General features: G+C 37.7%; 1 protein-coding gene across 5 annotated transcripts in view; it reads left to right on the forward strand.

Annotated features, from left to right (window-relative positions):
• The window catches only part of UGT8 (UDP glycosyltransferase 8), a 104,593-nt gene that overhangs the window by 30,939 nt on the left and 55,053 nt on the right, over positions 1 to 18,601 (forward strand). The gene's annotated exons all lie outside the window — the stretch shown is intronic.

The following is an 18,601-nucleotide window of genomic DNA, read 5'->3' on the forward strand; positions in this document are numbered from 1 at the left end:
TGCTGAACTCCTTGGTAATCTTTTCTAAATATAAAGGTCAATTTGTCAGTTTTGATTTTTGGAAGAGATAGGATTGGTTATCATTGGCTAGCAAATGCTACTCGAAAAAGTAGTTAAGACAGTAGAGCCGACTAAGGTCCCTTCCCTTGAGGATGCACCATTTCCCTGGAGCATGTTCCTTTGATGGAGCCTCTCTCCAATGCTGAGAGGCCATTTTGCCACATGGCCAATAGACTGGCTGGGAAATAGACTTTTGATTAATAACTGTAGTATGTGAGGAGAATGTAGTTATGTAGCTCTAATGAGCATAAGTGGTTTTTCTTTTAATTAACCACAGAATTTGCTCTTTTCTCTCCCAGATAGCACAATGACCGGTTTCCACATCTAGATTAGGTTCACTGAAGTCAAATAAACAGAAACCATGGGAATAGAGGGTCTTCTTGCAGCAATCATAACCACTAAACAGCTTATGTCCAACAATGAAAATAAAGTAGTAATTTCTATCAAACTAAGGAGCTGACTAATTTTTAGTAAATAACTGTTTTAAAGCAATCCTGCCCCATTGCGATTTCATTTCAAAGATGGAATTGATTGTACTTTAACAAAACCCTGTCTTCTATCTAAGTCAAAGGTAAGTCCTTTTTTTCTGGTTGAGCTGTCAGCGAATCCCTTTTGTCTCTTCTCCATCCCAGTTTGTTTTGTATTATTATGTCAAACTCGTAGGGGTCATACCTGCGGATCTCTTGTCGTTGGGGTTTCTTACCTCAGGCTGGCTCTCTGGATTTAATCTCAACATCTGATGGCATTTACCAGGAAGCAACAAGTTTGTTCTATAATTTTGCTCGTTACTGAAACTATTTCTACTCTTGAAAATCTGAAAATAGCCACTTAAAACAACTCTACTAAATCTCTGGTCACTACATATCAAAACATTTTTAGAGCCTGACGAAGAGCAAATCTGTATTTTTTCATACAGGCATTGGATAAGGACAGTCACTGGGCAGAATTTTCTGGTGGAGAAATAATGTGATGGCAATATACAGCCTGTAGACTTTTTCTAATCCTTTATTTTTTTTCTAAAGACTTTATTTATTCATGAGAGACACAGAGAGAGGCAGAGACACAGGCAGAGGGAGAAGCAGACTCCGTGCCGGGAGCCTGATGTGGGACTCAATCCTGGGACCCCAGGATCACACCCTGAGCCAAAGGCAGATGCCCAACCACTGAGCCACACAGGCATCCCTTATTCTAATCCTTTAGAAGTGCATTTAATAAGTAATACTTTGATATATTTCATGTAACATGAAAAAAATAGAGCTTGCCAGATTTCAGGCCTGTACCACCTAGTAGTTCAAACCGATGCTGCCAGTGGAGGCCTTTGAGGGCACAGCTGTTCTCTCTGACATCAACTGTAGAGGATAGGAATTAATTTCAACTTTCCTCAGCCATTCATGAATTTAACCAAGCCCATTTCAAATCTTTAAATATTCTCTGCCAGGGTCACCACGTGATGTATTAACTACCCTTGAAGGGAGCTAAAATCAGATTTAGAAGTAGCTTCTTAGTCTGTCTTCTCTGAGTCATTCATAATGTTACACAGATGAGGGTTACCTCCAGGTCTTCATTTTTTCCTGACCAGAGAGGACTGCACTTTCTGGTTTCTGTTTGGGGGCTGTATCCCTCTTTTGGTCACATGATTGAAGGAGGGATGGATGATGAAAAGGATTGTTCTAAAGAATCTTTAGTCCCTGTACATTTGTCTTGAATTGCAGCAACTTGAACTATATAGCACAAGTACAGAATTCTATATTTTTTAAAGATTTTATTTATTTATTCATGAAAAACACACAGAGAGAGGCAGAGACATAGACAGAGGGAGAAGTAGGCTCCCTGCAGGGAGCACGATGCAGGACTCGATCCCAGGATCCCAGGATCCCAGGATCACGATCTGAGCCAAAGGCAGATGCTTAAACCACTGAGCCACCCAGGTGCCCCAGAATAATATTTTATGGGTTTTATTTTTCTATCCTTTAGCCTTCATTAAGATACATAGCACATGAGAATATTTCTTTTTTCCCTATAACCCAGGCTTATCTTTTCTTCCATGGGTCCTTTTGCCCGTTAGTTTCACTATTTTATTTTACTTTTAAACCATCTTTGGAGTGGTTTTGGAGACTTATATAAGGTTATTACTTAAAATGTTCTCCAACTTGCATAATTTCTAGTTTGATCCAAGCTTGACTGACTCTGTGAGCCTCTCTGTTCTTTTTTTCCTCTTTGGGCTTTTTTTTTTTTTTTTTTTACGATTTTATTTATTTATTCACAAGAGACACAGAGAGAGAGAGGCAGAGACACAGGCAGAGGGAGAAGCAGGCTCCATGCAGGGAGCCCAACATGGGACTTGATCCCAGGATTCCAGGATCATGCCCTGGGCCAAAGGCAGGCTCTAAACCACTGAGCCACGTAGGGATCCCCACTTTGAGCTTTTTGTTTACAGTGACTACTTTGGCTTTCCCACTCAGGTCACACACACACCGACACATAAAAATATAGCATATGCATGTGTTATATATGTAGACCTAGATGCGTCTGTTATTATCATTGGAAAGTATCTTAGGTCATAAGTGTGAAGGGCTGTTTTCATTTCAGTATGCCATTTGCAAAGTTTTTCGCTAGGGAGTATTTTGAAGGATGAGGTGTCTTACCCTTTCAGATATTTCTTACTCTGTTGAGGTTTTATATGCTTAGGAACACATGTGTTCCTACTGGGATTTCTCTAGTAGATTTGTCTGATACGATAACCTGTACCTCAGGGTTCTAAGAGTTAATAAGTTTCTCAAATGCCTTTATTATTTACAGGTCATGGTTGTGACACTAAAATAATAGACCCTAGCAAGTGACCATTTAGAACACATGATTCACTAATAACAGCTTAATTGTTAACTGCCTTGGTATCTTACACTGAGAATGGATTGGAAGGTTAGAACCAAGGGAATGGTTAGAAGCTTTCATAACATTTGAGCCCAGAGAAACTCTAGAGAGCATCTAGTTCAATTCCATTAATGTAGTTTACTTTTTCCCTCTCAAAATAGAGAAAATAGTCCATTCATTTGTCACATAGGAGATTCAGGGTTTTTGGATGTCTCCTCCAAGGCCATTAAGCTAGTTTGAGGCACAGCCAAGTGAAGTGTCAATTATTTTGCTGTGATTGGATATTTTGTCAAGAAGTCTAGTCTCTTGTTACTCATATTACTCATTTTCACATTTATAGTGTATACATTATATACATTAGAGTGTATTAATCTGTGCAGAGACAAATATTTCTCAGTTCTTTATTTGATATCTTAAAGATTACAAGGACAATATGAGAGTCAAATTTTATTTATTTATTTATTTAAAGATTTTATTTATTTATTAATGAGAGACACACACAGAGAGAGAGAGGGGGAGAGACACAGGCAGAGGGAGAAGCAGGCTCCATGCAGGGAGCCCGACGTGGGACTCGATCTGGGGTCTCCAGGATCAGGCCTTGGGCTGAAGGCGGCGCTAAACCGCTGAGCCACCTGGGCTGCCCAAAAGTTAAATTTTAAATCATACATACTCTTTCTTATGCTTTAGAAATTTAATAATAGTAATTAGAATCCAAATGCTTTGATTACAAAGTATTGTATTGGCATAAAGTGAAGCAGTTGTGTGCCTTGATAATACAGTCATTTTAAAATGCCTATTAGCAATGTGCCTACTTTATCATATGCTATTTGCTACCTGACTGCCTAGAGTATGAGTCCTTAAAATGTGTCAGTGAAGAGGAGGAGGTCTGGGTTGGATCACATCTACTCTATCATTGCAGGGGGGTAGAGAACATGAATACACATTTCTTTAGAAAAGAACATTTGCCTCAGCCAGGAAGGAGATCTATACACAGATAGATCCCTATTTGACTAGGTCCTTTAACTATTATATGTGAATGAAATAGTATCTAAGAGAGAGTGATTGTAGCTTTTAGCAGTTTTAGTAGAGGGGAATAATAATGATTCCTAAAGATTAGTACATTTACTTAGGGAGTCTATTTTTAAAATGAACGTATTTCAGGTGGTAATTTTTAAGTGATTTTTCATTAACTGAAATGGCCAGACCATGTCAGGCAGCCGATCTCTCCCACTTTTCTGTTTCTACAGCCCCGAACTGTTTTTGTACTTAATAGATTGTACTTTAACTATTGGTTTTTCACATGGCTCTCTCCCTAACTAGAATGTGGATGCCTCAAAGGGTGGATCCCCTACTTACTCATCTTTGTACCCTGAGTATCTGGAAAATGGTAGGCATTCAATGAATGTTTAAGATTAAATGAACTGCATCAAATAGAAATAGTTGCAAAAAAAAATTGGTTTCAGCAATTACAACAATGTGAATATTCTAGCCATTATCTGCTTATTTCAAATTTATGCCCACCTACCATCCCAGCCGCTAAGCAACCAAACATTCCAGGCTAAGTTATTTTAATGAATTAGAATTGCTATATAATGTTATTGGTATTGACAAAAGATCATCATGTGTTACTCAGTTGGTGAACTAAATGGTCTCTACTGTGCTCCAAATATGCATACGACCAGGATTAGTGGTATAACCTATTAGTCAGTGGTATAAATCATTCTACCTATTGGTGTCTTGCAAGATGTTTTGAGGTGATGAGGTACTCATTTGGTATACCTCAAAGGTACTTTATTGCCAGGCTTGGAGTATAAAGGGCATCTTCATTTCACCAGCGGTAGAGACGTTTTTAATTTACGAAAACAATCCCCAGGAGAGATACAGATAAGAGATAAACAGAGGTAAGAAAGAGCATGAGACCAAGGGCGGGATCAGAAAATACTGTCATTTTGTTATTTGCCAGAACTTCCTCCTAGAGAAAGGTTTTAGGGAAAATGAGACACTGGGCAACAGATTCTTTAGATTAACCACTTGTGAGCAGATCAGGTTATGAGAAGCATAAAACTGAGAAGCAAGATAATGGCTTTCCATATTCAGTTTTCATTGATTTGCCTGAAAGCCATTACTTACTATTACATATGGAGATAGAAAGCGGACTTCCCCAATAGTGAATAAAGTATCTAGGCTGAGAAATGGGATTAAAGTATCTAGGCTGAGAAATGGGATTAGAGTCTCTGGGGTTCACAGACTTGCTCCAGGATTACAGCAGATGTGGAAAATTAAGGCCATTTTAATACTATGTAACATATACATTATATTATGAAATATACAGGTAGAGATTGGATTATAGCCTTCGTACCATATTGATTAATTTGTCCACTTTTAGATAAATGTCTTTTAATCAAGATATATATCCTTCATAGCAGGTTCCTTATTCTGAATACCATCACTTACAAGGAATTTTGTAAACTGTCTTCATCTATATAATACTACTGTGCTATTGGTAGCTATGTGGGGATCAGAAAATTGACAACTCTAATGCTTGGAAAAGATTTCATTCCAATTACTAATCCTGAGCTTTAAATATTTACTACAACCTGGTAGCTGGGCAGAAATGATAGATTCACTATGGGAACTCATTAATGTAAAATGTTGTTGCAGATATTTCTTGCAAAAGCTTTATAGGTCGATCATATATTTTGTTTTTATTTTGTAGTGAGAAACCAGATTACCTTGCTAAATGAATCTGTCCAGGAAGTGTATCAGGCATTGTTTGAACCATCAATAACTTACTGTTTACCTCACTGATGTGATAATTTTCTGAGCAGCCCTGTAGTTTTAAATAGCTTATCAGTTGCTTCTGTAAGCATCATGGGTTTACAAAGATTCCCTGATATGATAGGAGACCCAAATATAATTGACGTTACAGAGTCTGATACGATTTTTAAACACCTTCCTTCCTCTGCTAGTAACTGTTTAAGCTTTTGGATTCCCTACAGAATTGTTCATTTAGATATTAATTCAAACAGTGGCTATGTCAAGGGAAATGTATTTAACTGATCATCTTTGCAAAATACAATCTTAATTAAATTGCTGTTGGTACCAGTTTTTTTTTTTTTTTTTGGTATAATATTCATTGCAAAAGCTCTCATTCTAAACCAAACAGTTCTGTTTTTGAAATTAAAATCTCTACTGTCAGTTGAGTTTGCCAGACTTACTCCTGAGTGCAGATTTTGATGAGAGGATGGAGTGAGCTGGAGCTTCTGAAGATTCAGTGTCACTGGGGACAAACTACCTAATTCATAGTTTTGTTTATGGAATTTTTTTATACCAACTTTCCAGGAGCTTGTGGCAGAAGTAGCAAAGTGGAAAAACATGGACTTTTTCAGCCAAATGGTGTTGACTTTTAATCTTGGCCTTAATAGGACTCTTGGATGAGGGAGTCGGCCTCATTAGAGTGAGGATGGCAATGCTTACCTCAGAGAGATTGATATGAGAGCCATGGCAATAGCTGCTGGTGGTAGCTATTGCTTTTTAAATTGTTTTAGTAACTCTTGGTATTTAATATGAGCTCTAATTACTGAATCACTATTTTGCTTTTTTCTACATGGCAAATAGAATGGTTTTAGGGGTGAAGAAGGTATGTGGAAGAAGTCACTATGGCTTCCCTCTACTTATTTTAGGGATTGGCATTTGGTTCTTCTACTTGGAGTTTTTTTTTTTTTTTTTTTTTTTTTTTAAGATGTATTTATTTATTCATGAGAGGCACAGAGGCAGAGACATAGGCTGAGGGAGAAGCAGGCTCCCTGCTGGGAGCCCTATGGGGGACTCCATCCCAGGACCCCAGGATCACAATTTGAGCCAAAGGCAGACCTTCAACCACTGAGCCACCCACGCATCCCTATCTTGGGGCTGTTTATTTCTCTTTCCTTCATCCTCTTTCTCATCCTTTTCCCCACGTAAATAGAAAGAAAATGACAAATGAGGTATGTGGGCATTAGCCCATCTGAGTTGTAAGAGATTAGCAGAAGCAGACAGTTATTATTTCTCAAGGGTAAGAAAATTAAGGGAGAAACTTCTTAGTACTTGGGAATGCTGACCTCTTTAGGCTCAGTGATACAGTCTGTGTTTTTTCAGGCCTTTATATGGAGGAGCTGAGACTCTTCACCCGTTCTGCTGGCTCTACCCCTGTCTGTTTTTCTACTTCTGTGCTTTCCATTCCTAAAGGAGTTTAGGGCAAATAAATGACTTCCTGCCTTCTAGCTGGAGACTGTCCTCACATTCTCCTCTGCATTCAGACCCTGTAAACTACATTGTTAGGTTAGATAACCTAGAAACCTAAAAAAATAAAATAAAATAAGCTTAAGGTTTTCTTCCAAGATCCAGAATGCAGACTCAGCAACCAATCCAATCTTTATCCTGACTTCTTCCTTTATCTCTGTATCTAGTCCCAATTATAATTACTCTCCTCAGTATTGTTTAGATCACAATGCCGTGACATTCTTGCTAAAACATGGGTGGTAGGGCAAGTTCGTAGGTCTGGGATGGGCATACTAATTTGTGACAAGTTCCCAGGTGATGCTGATGCTGCTGGTCTGAGGACCAACCAAAACTTTGTAGACTAGCTGTGTGATCTATAAATTTTAATTATAGTATATAACATATTTTGCATGAGAATCAACTTTTTTCTGATCCTTATAGGTTTTCTCTTTTCTAGACAATTATTTTCATTATAAATTGTGTGTATGTGTGTATATTTCAATAACTAGAAAAGCCCTGGATTCCGTTGTATATTTGGAGAGCTTATTATCTTACATCTCTGCATTGTGAAATTAAGATGATGCTGTTCAATTATCTGCCATTACTTTAAGATACAGTCCTAAACAGAACATCTGTGTGTAGTTAGCCATGTTAATAATAGGTAAGGTTTTCAGAACTAATACCCTCAACTCTTTTCCCTATTTTCATTTGTATCCCCTATTTTTTACAACATTCTAAAAATAGTCTATCTCACGTTAGTATACAGTATTTGATCAAAACAGGCAATGATTTTATTTATTTATTTTTTTAAAGTAGACTCCACACCCATTGTAGAGCCTAATGCGAGGCTTGAACTCTCGACCCTGAGATCAAGACCTGAGCTGAGATCAAGGGTTGGAAGCTCAACAGACTGAGCCACCCAGGCACCCCGAGCAGGCTATGATTTTAAAGTCATATTATGTAAATTCATGTTTTCTAAAATTCTAAGAAGTTATATTGCCAAAATCTTACCTACAATCTTATATCCAAAATTTAGTACCAAGCAGAATGCCATATACTCTTTATAGCATTCTATAAATGTTCACTACCCATTGTTGATGTACTATAAATACAAAATATGAGAAGAGATTTATATTTTTAGTGTCCAGTCTTTGTGTCAGCTTGCGTACTCAAGAAATATTTTTATGCTCTGAAAACCACTTTATCGTTTTACTTTGAAGGCACCTCTCATAAATTTGCAAATCCTGAACATGCACTCAAGCAAAATACTGGTGCCTGTCTGATATGCCCAGAGTTGACCTGAGGCAGAGAGTTGCTTTGTAGTGGGTATTTTTGTAGCAAGGAAAATCAGGGTGAACAGCCAAAGAGCAATAGGCATTGAAGTAATGGAACAGTTTTTCAGGCACTTCTTAATCCAGAATGTGCTCTAATTCCATCTGAAATCACAGTGGTACAGAAAACTCCTCCCTGCATAGAGCCAATAGAAAATCATTTCACAAAGCACAGGGGAGAGGGCTTCAGGGTGCTAGCAATGCCTGCTCTCCCTCCAATGCCTATATTCAGCCATAGGAACTGGGCGCCAAAATAAAAATGCAGAGCTCTGCAGACCAGAACCCTGAGTATTTGTGAAAGAAGGTGTATTTTTTAAACCTTGGACACAAAGCAATGACAGCCCAAGCGACTCTTGTATAGTCAGAAGCAATTGTGCTGCCAAGCTGGCACAGAATGGGCCAGAATGGGTTACATATACCTCCACCATTTTCTTTTGGACCTCTGTCAAGTTATATTTTTGTAAATCAGCATTTATTGCTATTACAGAGACCACTTTTAGTAGAGGATTCAAGAATTCTGATTCTATCAATATGAATATAATTAGTCTGTGAACAGAGCATGCATTACAGAAAGTGCTATAAGAGATAAAAGTGCTATGGGGTATGAGAGAGAAAGAAAATGGGGCACAGAGAAGCATGTCTTTTTTCCTAAAAAGGTTTACTTCAAAGAAGAGTCCCTATTAAAATGGCATTTACATATAATTAGATTATTTCATATGGTAGCTTTTTGACAGGGTAGCTTTTCAAGACAATTATGGTTTTCTGATGCAAGAGGGGAAACTTTATGCCATATTGAGGATATTATTTGTTCCCCCTTGATTTTCTTCTGCTTGTTTCCCCTAAATATATGATATAGTAAAAATAAACTTATCAAAGTAAGCTGACCTTATTTTATACTTCTTTGACTACAGCAACTATTTAATAAATGTCATTTGAATGCTTAGAGTACTTAATTAGAGCCAGAGAAAGTTCTTTTAATAGTTGAAAATATTTAGTTTGCATAGATCTTTAAGAAGAACACTAGGTTCTAAAAAACTGAAAACCTTTCAGAAGGAGTAATGGAGGAAGCAAAACTCTTTGAAAGCAGCAATCTCAGCTCTTTTTGTTTTTGTTTTTGTTTTGTTTTGTTTTGTTTTTTTTGTTTTTTTTTTAGAGAAAGAGAGTGTGTATAAGAAGGAATAGGAGAGAGAGAGAATCTCAGGCAGACACCCTGCTGAGCTCAGACCCTGACACGGAGATCATTGTGGGGTTCAAATACACTACTCTGAGATCTTGACCTACCTGAGTGGAAATCAAGAGTCGGATGCTTAACCAAATGAGCCACCCAGGCTCATCTTTTATATCCTACCCATTAACGTACCTAGTGCCACCACACTCTGCATGTATAGGCCTTAATGTATATCTTTTGAATTAATGTAATTTCTAATTGTAAAAGCCTATGTATTTGCCCAATTTATTTTCCAAAAATAAGATAAAATTGTTTTTATCGGGGATCCCTGGGTGGCACAGTGGTTTGGCGCCTGCCTTTGGCCCAGGGCGCGATCCTGGAGACCCGGGATTGAATCCCACATCGGGCTCCTGGTGCATGGAGCCTGCTTCTCCCTCTGCCTATGTCTCTGCCTCTCTCTCTCACTGTGTGCCTATCATAAATAAATAAAATAAAATAAAATTGTTTTTATCCTATAGACTTGTCTTCAAGAACTCTGGGAAGTCATGATCTAAGAAGTGAAGAATATCCAGGAAAAAGTAGTACTTTAGAAGCTAAGAAATTAGTGTTTCAAAAAGGGAGAGTCTACCAGTTATCAGTACTGCTAAATTAGGTTTTCCATTTATTAGCTAGGGACCTAGACAGGTGGTCCTATGTCACTGGACGATTTTAGTTGTTTGCTGAGTAGATAAATAGTAACAAAACACTAAATTTAGACTCTCCTTTAACATCCTCTTCTACCTGCTGTGTCAGTCCATTGGTAAAATTGAAAGAGTTCTCACTAGGAACCGAGAGAGTATATATTTTATATTCAGGGTCTCCAGTGAGGTTCTTGAGAAGATCACTTTGTATTTCTGGGCCCCAGGACTTTATTATTAAATTGTGATCACGTCAGTGGGTGGGGATTAGATTCGTTTTTTAGTTTCTACCACTTTAGTGATGGTGTGATATAGAACATTTTGAGCACCATACATTAAAATACATAGGGGTGCCTGGGTGGCTCAGTGGTTGAGCATTTGCTTTTGGCTCAGGTCATGATCCCAGGGTCCTGGGATCAAGTCCTATGTTGGGCTCCCTGAGGGGAGCCTGCTTCTCCCTCTGCCTGTGTCTCTGCCTCTCTCTCTGTGTCTCTCATGAATAAATAAATAAAATCTTTTTTTAAAAAAATAAATACAGCTTATATTCTTAAATCATTTTGATTTCTGGTGCAGTTATGTTGACAGAACCAAAGTCAAGCAGCCCTTTTTGTGCAGGTGTGGTTTAAGTAATAGTTCATAGACATGGAAGCTCAGGGAGGATGGATGAAGATAGCTATAAAAAAGGGTTTTTAGGGGAGCCCTGGGTGGCTCAGTGGTTTAGCACCTGCCTTTGGCCCAGGGCGTGATCCTAGAGTCCTGGGATTGAGTCCCGCTTCGGGCTCTCTGCATGGAGCCTGCTTCTCCCTCTGCCTGTCTCTGCCTCTCTCTATCTCTGGGTCTCTCATGAATAAATTAATAAAATCTTAAAAAAAAAAGGATTTTTACAATTCATATGTAGTGAAACTTTTATTTTTTTTAGTAAGTCATAAGCAATAATTTGAAATAGTATTAAGTCATTTTTGACTTACAAAATTTATAATTAAAAATTCAAACCATAAGTTTTATTTTTCACAATACAGAAAATGCATTTTTTCAGGGAATATAGTTGAATTACCACTTTTATTGAACAATTTTTTTCTTGAACTGTAATCTTAAAGAGAATTTTAAGACACATGAAGTCATACACAATTCCGTTTCTTCTCACTTAACAAATTCTTTCAGCTTTTTATGATAGATAATCTGTGAATAGATTTTGTAAAATGTGTTTCTTCTGAAAGGCAAAAATCGAAATTGTAGGAAAAATGCTTAAAGCCTTTGCAAATTGGGTTTCATTTTGGTAAAGTTCATACTTAGCTGAATATTATATAAAAGTAAAAAAAGGAGGGAATTCGCCCCTTGTGCTGCCAAAGCTTAGAGGCATAAAAACTTGGCTTAGTTACAAATACATAATACAATACAATACAATCATCTGAGGCGTTTAATACTAACCTGTTTTGTTTTTAAGATTTTTTTTTTTAAGATTTTATTTATTTATTCATGAGAGACACACAGAGAGAGAGGCAGAGACACAGACAGAGGAAAAGCAGGCTCCATGCAGGAAGCCTGATGTGGGATTCGATCCCAGGTCCCCAGGATCACGCCCTGAGCCGAAGGCAGGCACCGAACTGCTGAGCTACCCAGGGATCCCTGTTTGTTTTTTATTACTGTGCCTACCGAACAATGCATTTGTTGTTGTTATCAATTTTTTTTTTTAACTTAAGCAGTAATTTCACTTAAGCTTTAGGTAATTTGCTTCATAAATAAAACTTCAAATGAGATCTATTTATATGATCTTTACCATTTAAGGGTGAAAACTTATATTGACAATGTAATTTGGGTCACTTTTCTCTTATGAAGATAGAAAAATCTCCATCATTTTTAGCTATTGAGAAGAATTAGGTGGTATCAGGAAGAAAATGAGATAGTGAAGTTATTTATGTACTCGATGCACAACTTTTTGCTAGTGAATGCAGAGGAGTTCATTTTTTTCAAAAAGTATGTGGGTTTTCTGTAATAATGTTTGAATGTAGATAGTTTAGTTTATCTCTCTAGACTTGTTTAGTAATAAAGTTAAAATTCTTTTTAAATTAAGATCATGTAATGGAGCTCCATATGTAATATGCTATAATGTGAGCTCGACCAGTGAGTGACTCAGGCTAGGCCTATTTTCTTTTAGTCCAAAGAGTTTTTCAACAGAGTTGACAAATACTACATAGCTATTAGCTTTATTAACATATTATGTATAATTGCTGTTTATATTGATCACTTTCCTTCTTCCTGCTGAATAGGGCCTCAAAAGTTTTGTGTCTAGTATTTGAGTACTTTTGTTTTTCTCTTTTAAAAAGTCAGTATTAGGCACTACTGGTTACTACCAGCTGAAGCCTCACACAGCTGTGTATTTAGCATTTAATCATGCTAAGAATTGCTAATTAGAACATCAAACTGGACAAAGCGTACCCAGTGGAGTTGATACAATACCATTTTTGTTTGAAAACCATAAATAAATAATCTTTGCACATTACTGGTTTCATTAATAAGCATTTGTGTCGAGTATGTAAAGCAGCCAATCTTGAACAAAATGTTTTAACCTGCTAGGAATAATTTAGCAATATCCTTTCATCAAAATCCATGATCTCTCTAAAATATGACCAGCCTTAGTAAAAACTGTCAAGTTTACATGCGGCCTTTCGATTTCTCTTTCTTTTCTTCACTTTCCTCATTCTCTTCCCTTTCCACAGCGGCTCCCAGTAGTCTGACTGCCCCCCACCCTCCAACACACAGAAACTTTCTACACCTCTCTTCCCCTCTGCTTTGTTTTACCCCTACTCTGAACCCTGGTGACAGGAACCCCTCTGTAGCAAGCCAGTGAACCTTACTGTGGCTCCCACTGCCTTATGTTTCAAAATCCTCATCTCCTTTTCTTGTACTAAAACCACTTTGTTTCTAAATATCAGATGCCATGAGCTGTAGCAAAGATCAGGTCTAAGAAATTTGTTTAGTGCTGTGTTAATGGCTGATAGCAATTTAACGTATTACCTTTCTAGGAGTAGTGAATATTTTATACTGAAATCTGAGGTCTAGTGACAGTAAGACATAAGTCAGAAGAGTCAATACCAGTAGTGTAATTAGTCTGGTTAGTAAAAGGCAGAGGCAAATGGGTCCAGAGGATGAGGAGCACACTCTGGGTATCCTTCATATCAGTTCTTATTGCTCACTTTATGGGTGGTGATACTTTTAAGGGTTCAGACTTTTTCTAGGGAGGACAAAATGCAGCATTTTAACTTTTCCCACTCTTAATCTCATAGTCATTGTGAGTTCAGGGGTAACAGGAATGTCACCAGGCCTGACGTGGTACTCATATGATGCATGCTTAACGTTCTTATAGACTGGACTTTGCCTTTTCTGTTTCGGAATTAAATAGGCCAGACAAGTAATAATACTACATTGAGAAGCTAAGGTGTGCAGAAAATTTAAATACGTTTTGAATGTTTAAATGGCACGGATTTTATTGAAAATGTTTCCTCATTGAAAAATATGCATTTTGGGAAATACTGAGGTAATGATCATCTGAAATTCAACAAACGCACACACTTAGTAAGTATTGTTGTTAGTAACCTTTGTAGACTACCTCTACTCCACTTACTCACCTGATCAAACCTGTGTTGCTGCAGCAGCACAAGTGTCCTGGGTTACAAGAGACTGGATAGTGAGTCCCATGTCTGCCCCTTCCATCGCTTTGTCATAGCTAGCTTAGCCCCTCTCATCATGAGGCTGATCCACAAGAATTCATCAGATGCAGTTTTCTTATTTGCAAAAGGAGAAGAAGATTTTTGTCTACATTAAAAATGTTGACTGAAGATCAGTTTAATATTTGTCAATATCTATAAATTAGAGTATTACATAAAAGTAAAGGGTTATTGAAGCATTATGTGAGGACTCTACATTATGAATTTTAAAAGATTGTATCATTACCTAAGATGAGCTGCATTTTTAAGAGAATGTTTAATAGAGATCTGAGTTTGGGTGCCGTTTCTTCTGCTAACTCCAATTACAAACAGGCTTTTTCTGGCAGTCTCATCTATTGGATGACAACCAAGAGCTAAAAAAGCAAGTCAAAAAGACATTTGAGAAGCCAAAATAAATGCCAAAATGTCCAGGAACTAATGTTGGTATATTTGACTCACAGTAGGTAACCTTTAGGTCTTCTCCACCCTGAGTTAATTCACTCTAATTATGTACCTGTGAAAAAGCTTGGTTATTTTATCCTTAAGCCCATTGAAGATTAAAACAGCAAATAAATTTTTGAGATAGGCATGCTGAAAACAGTGAAAAGTGACAATTTAATAACTTGAAAGAAAAAGAAGACCCTTCCAGAATAACCATAGGAATAATATAGCCTTGCCCTCTGGAACCACTTAGTGTCTGTCATAGACCCTAAGATGTTTCTCTGTTACAGGGACACAAAGTAGAATTGAGTTCATGTGTTAGGTATTCTTTGTGTAATCAAGGACAGAAATGCATAGTGACTTTTATAAGTACTCTCACCAGCAATAGACCTTAAATATCATGTAAACCAAAGGACCCAGAATGATGACGTGCACAACAGGCACCAGATGTTTTATTTTGGTTCATCTAAATGTACTTAGGTTAAGGGATCCAGAAATACTTCATTCGGAATGGCCCAGTTTATTCATTTGCAAAATGAAGAGTTTGGGCTAAACTAACTTTTAGAATTACAGGCCAAAGTATGTAACCTCATAAATCCCTTCTGTCAGATTAATATTGTATGTTTCAAAACCAGCAGATTTCTTATAACAAATTTTCCAATAGCATACAAACAATTCGATTTAGAATGATATGTGGTGTTTGCTTTATTCACTTAAAAAACATCGAAAATTCTTTTATTATTATGATCTGACCATAAAATAAGACTTAGAAATTTTTAGGTCATTTATTCATTTATTTAACAAATATACATTGAGCACTTTCCTAAATCCAGAGACTGCATTAGCTCCTGGAAACACAGGATTTAACAAAACAATCTTCTGTCCTAAGGAACTTAAAACTGGTGTGAAAGACAGATCTTAAGCTTCTAATCACATTAAATGACATTTAGAAGTACTGTGAAATGACAGGTGCCTGAAAAGTTTGGCATTAGAACCTGGGGAAAATAGAACAGGATCCACTAAGAGCTTTTCCCCTGAGGGTCCACTGTAGTTTTTCTGGATCTGTGCTGTGGAAATGCTTCTTGGGTATGACCACGGCCTTACAGCAAAACCCTTTAGGACACCCAGAACTAAAGCTCCTTGAAAGGAAGAGTAAAAAACCCCAGACTAAATTTTGACAGTCACCTGTCTCTGCCCCCCTCCCACCCACCACTTTTTTCCTTTCTTTTGTTGTCATTTCCGTAATTTATGGATGGTCACCATGTATGAGGCAGCATGCATTCTCCGATTTTAAAACTCATCTCTTGGGGCACCTGGGTGGCTCAGTGGTTGAGCATCTGCCTCCGGCTCAGGGCATGATCCTGGGGTCCTGGGATCAAGTCCCACATCGGGCTCCCCACAGGGAGCCTGCTTCTCCCTCTACCTATATCTCTGCCTCCTTCTGTGTATCTCTCATGAATAAATAAATAAAATATTGAAAAAAAAATAAAACTCCTGTCTTTTGACAGGGAGCAAGAACCTCATTCTGCTACCACCGAAGCTAACATTTTAGATCATTCTGATTTTTGGTTCATCTAAATGTTCTCTACTTATTGGAAAGTATTCCTTCCCACAAGCTGCTTGTTTGAGTAATGAATTCTCTTTTTCATTTTGCAATTTCACCAGATTTTATAGGTTGTCTGTCACCAGCACATCCATATTCTGGTTCAGCTGTCATTCTTAGGGGTCTCTTAAATAGCAGAGGGTTTTTCTAGCTTCTCCAACACTCACTGAAGATTTCTAGGTCTCGAACTTTTCAAATCTGATTGAGATCTCATCCGAGAACATTTCTTCATCCCTGTAAAATGCCCAGTCCTCTTCATACCTATATCTTTGATTGATTGATTCAGTCACTCACTTATTGAGCAGTATCTGTTGAGTGCCTACTATGAGCAGGTGCTGGGATTGCAGAATAAAACATCTGAGTCCCTAAAACTCCGAAGGATCTTATATGCAATCTGTTAAATTTTATAGCCTGCTGGGATTCTAGTGCCAATTACAGTGGAAATGAAAGATAGCAATCTCTCTGCCACCTTCTTTATCAGACTCTCATCACTCATTTCATCCATTCATCAGTTCTGTCACCAGGTATTTACGAGGGTTAGGTGTTCTAAATGTCATGGCCAAGTAGTCTATTAACACATGCCCTCCATTCAAGGAACTGGAAGAGCTGGCCATCCTGAACACTGATGTTGTGGGCATTCTGATGTCCCTGGCTCTTTTCTTTAACAAGGACTTTTGGGGCACCTGTGTGGCTCAGGGGTTGAGTGTCTGCCTTTGGCTCAGGTGGTGATTCCAGGATTCTGGGATTGAGTTCCATGTCAGGCTTCCTGCAGGGAGCCTGCTTCTCCTGCCTATGTCTCTGCTTCTCTGTGTGTTTGTCTCTCATTAATAAATAAATAAAATCTTTAAGAAAACAAAACAAACAAAAAACCCATGGACTTTCATATTCCCATTATGCCTAGACACACAGTTGAGGCCAAGAGTCTCAGAGTGAGATTTCGTGCTCAGAAAGAGGTGCCAGGAAAGGCAGCCTTGCTGGTCTGTAGGTAATTTGGAGTGAAGAATCTGTGCCCTATAATCTTTCCCATTTCTTTTCAATAAACCTATTCCTTGTTTATTGTTCCTTCACTTTTACTTTTGGAAGCCATCTTTGTTGGAACTGATCTGAGGAGGCCTCCTGGCACTGAAGTGAGCTCAGACTTCCACACAAGGCAAACCTGCATTTTAATTGTGATTGCCTCATGTCTAGTTATAGGTTATTGGGCAAGTTACTTAATTTCTCAGAACCTCAACTTCTTTATCCATGAAATAAGAAAAATAATTTCATTGTAAAAATATACGAGGTAAATTGTAAGTGCATGGCACACGTAGACTTAGTTTCCCTTGGTTGCCTAGTGTTGTCTCCCAGAAACGGTTGGTGAGAGGAAAAGTAGACATAGGTAAGCACTGGACTGGAATGGAGATAATGGTTGCTTTATTGGATACATAAAACACAAATTGTTGACTTTACTTTTGTGTGACCTTTTGTGCATTTTCTCTTTCACTATTATGATCTCATAGATTGATCATTTTCATGTAGTTATTAGAAAAGTTCCTAAGAATTTTTCTTAGAAGAGAAATATTCCTCAAGTTCCCACTTGTGTAATATTATTCAAGAATAAAGTTATAGGGGCATCTGGGTGGCATTTTCTCTTTCACTATTATGATCTCATAGATTGATCATTTTCATGTAGAGTTATTAGAAAAGTTCCTAAGAATTTTTCTTAGAAGAGAAATATTCCTCAAGTTCCCACTTGTGTAATATTATTCAAGAATAAAGTTATAGGGGCATCTGGGTGGTTCAGTCAGTTAAGCGTCTGCCTTTGACATAGGTTGTAATCTCAGGGTCCTGGGATTGAGCCCTGCATCTGGCTCTGTGCTCGGCGGAGAGCCTGCTTCTCCCTGGGCCCTCCTCCTGGCATGTTCTTGAGCTCTCTCTCATATAGATAGTAAAATCTTTTTAAAATAAGAATAAAGTTATAGTTGTTTCCTCCAGTTGATACTAGCTGCCATCCAAAATAAATAGAATATTTTTAAAAATCATGTTAAAGTAAAACAAATGTATGGGTCATGTATTACTAGATTTTTTAAAAAATAATCTCTAACCCCAACATGGGGCTCAAGCTCACAACCTGGAGACCAAGAGTCTAATACTCGACCAATTGAGCCAGCCAGGTGCTCCTGCGTTACTGGATTTTATTCGATTCAAAGACTTATCCTAGAAAATATCATGAAAGGATAGTCTCACCTTAAAAGTGAAACCTTGGTTTTTGTGACAAATTATTATTGTCAATCTTAGAGTAATTTATGTGGAGAAATTCTGCTATACTTTTCACGTTGCTATGTTCAAAAACATTCCAGGCAAAATCTAAATGTAATACCTAAAATTAATAGCCTCTCAAAAGGCTGAGGGTGAAGTTTGAACTAATAATTTGTAATGAATCTTTGTCCACCGATAATCAATTGCTGACAAAGAACCACACAAGGCCTACTGTTGTTAGAATCTCT

Source organism: Canis lupus, chromosome 32, assembly GCF_003254725.2.
Source record: "Canis lupus dingo isolate Sandy chromosome 32, ASM325472v2, whole genome shotgun sequence".
Taxonomy (NCBI): domain Eukaryota; kingdom Metazoa; phylum Chordata; class Mammalia; order Carnivora; family Canidae; genus Canis; species Canis lupus.